Source organism: Condylura cristata, unplaced genomic scaffold, assembly GCF_000260355.1.
Source record: "Condylura cristata isolate star-nosed mole 26May11 unplaced genomic scaffold, ConCri1.0 scaffold00033, whole genome shotgun sequence".
NCBI classification, from domain to species: Eukaryota; Metazoa; Chordata; class Mammalia; order Eulipotyphla; family Talpidae; genus Condylura; species Condylura cristata.
The window spans coordinates 18758845-18761027 of record NW_004567134.1 but is presented as its reverse complement, the minus strand read 5'-3'; positions in this window follow the sequence as shown (position 1 = coordinate 18761027).

The window sequence follows — 2183 nt, the reverse complement described above, 5'->3', positions numbered from 1 at the left end:
GGTGACCGCGTGTCCTGGCGCAAGCATCTCCGGAGCGAAACAGCGCCTGGGCCGGCCGCCCGCCCGGGCCGCCCGCCCGCCTGCACTTACTGTCTGTCCGTCTGACCACCTCTCTGCACCTCTGTCTGTCTGTCCTTCCCTCCGCCCGCCTGCCTGCCGGCCAGCGCCGACACCCTGCTGCCTGAGGTGCCGCCTGCTGTGTGTTGCACAGGGTTGCACCCCTGCGCCCGCACGGCACCCCTCCCACAGCTCCGGCAAACCTGCAAACCGGTCTGTGTAAGGGGCGCAAACACGCTGGCCGCTGTGGCCTCCGACGTCCGGTGGTGCAATGAGCAACCCGCGGCACGGCAGACATGGCTCCGCGCCCCCCGGTTCACGTGTGGGCTCGGCCCCTGGAGCCCTCTCGCCGTGGCCTCTGCCCGCCCCTCGGCCAGCGCCGCGGCCCAAGGAGACCGGAGCTGTTCCTCAGCTCACCGTCCACGCAGGGACTCCGGGGGCAGGAAGAGGAGCGTGTTCGACAGAGGGACGACCCGGCAGCAGAGGGGAGCCGGGCCTCGTCCCCCCAGCTGCAGGCCAGGCTCTGCGTGGGGTCTCCCGGGGCCACTGGTGCCAGGGTCCCTGGAGGGCAGTTTCTTCTGCACTTTGGGCCAGAAGTCAGTTTACAGGAGCAGAAGGCTGGGCCACGGCGGCCGAGGTAACTGCCCTCCAGACGGCTCCTGGGGGGCGGCCGTGCCCCGGCAGTGAACCCCCGGCCCCGGCCGTGCCCGTCGGGGAGCTGGGTGCCGTGGTGGGGGAGCCCGGAGAAGGACGGGGGGGGGCCGCAGTACGTTTATTTTCCTCTTTTTAAAATGGAGGTATGGAGGTAGCAGTGGCGCTCCAATTTAGGGGTACAGGGCCACCCCACAGCCGCCGCCAGGGCCCGCAGACCTCTACCGGGCACTGGCCCGGCGCCTGCGTCTAGCCCCCCGGGCTTCGCCCCACCGTCACGCTTCCGGGTTTGTTTTGGCTGAGCCGGCAGGTGCTGTGTGTCACTTCTGTGTCCCCAAGTAGCGAGACAGCGCGTCGCCTTCCTCACTCCGCGTCGCCCGCGGGCCCGTCGACCCTGCTGCAGACCCGGTTGCTCCGTGTGGGCGGCTGAGGCGTCCCCCAATCCCGGTCTGTGCTCCGCCTGGGCACTGCGGTGCAGGAAGCCGCAATTTCCACACACACGTCCCTCTGGCAGCAAGGAGTGACGGCGGATTTCCCAGCAGAAAACACTGTGTCGGACGCACACCTTGAATGTCAGTTTTTAAGACAGAAACAAGGAAAACTGCATCACAAGTGAGATTCTCTCGAGCCCTGCAGCCAGGCAGTGCACTTCGCCTGCTTGTCTCAGGCTTGTCTGTTCCTTGTCATGAATAAAAATCTCTCCCCGTGCACTAAATTGCTCCAAACGCTGGCCTTCTTTTCTGTAAACATTCCCTGCAGCTGGAAACCTACCCTAGATTTGTATTCATGAACCAAAATATGGCCTGTGGCAACTTTGTGACTTTGCTTGTTAGAAACGCCAGTTGTTTTTACTGTTATTGTGTAAGGATATTGCGTTTCAAGCTAACATTTCCCCCAATAGACGCCTACAGTAAAGTTTCCATTGTGAATGCTTTCCTTACAACTTCTCACGTACAATTCTGCAGTAAATTTTATTTACAGCTAATGGAATTATTTCTTTCAGAGAAAATTTGCTGATTATATGCCTTCACTTCGGAAGAAAAGGGGGAGGATAAATGTAACTCAGTCACCTTGGATTTGATGTATGTATAGACGATGTGCTTCTATTTGTTTAAATTATGTTTGCATCACTCTGGCTGTTTCGTAAGAATGTACCGAAGGATCCAGGATTTGACACTCAGTCAGAAAAATTACTTGATAAGTAGCTATTTAATTCAGTTCCACAAGCATTAGAGCGATCCGGTGAACAGAAAAAAAAGTACAAGGCAAAACCAGTGGAGTCAAAAGCAATCACCCTAGCTAGGGCGCAGGACAGCAGATCAGTGCTTAGTAAGTTTAATCACGTCGGCAGACCGACCGGTACGTGGGGTTCGGGAGGTCAGAGACGAGGCTGAATTCTTTATAATGACAAAATGTGGGAGCAGCCCAAGGGCCCAGGACAGGTGAAGGAGATGGGATCACCCCCAGAGGTAAAC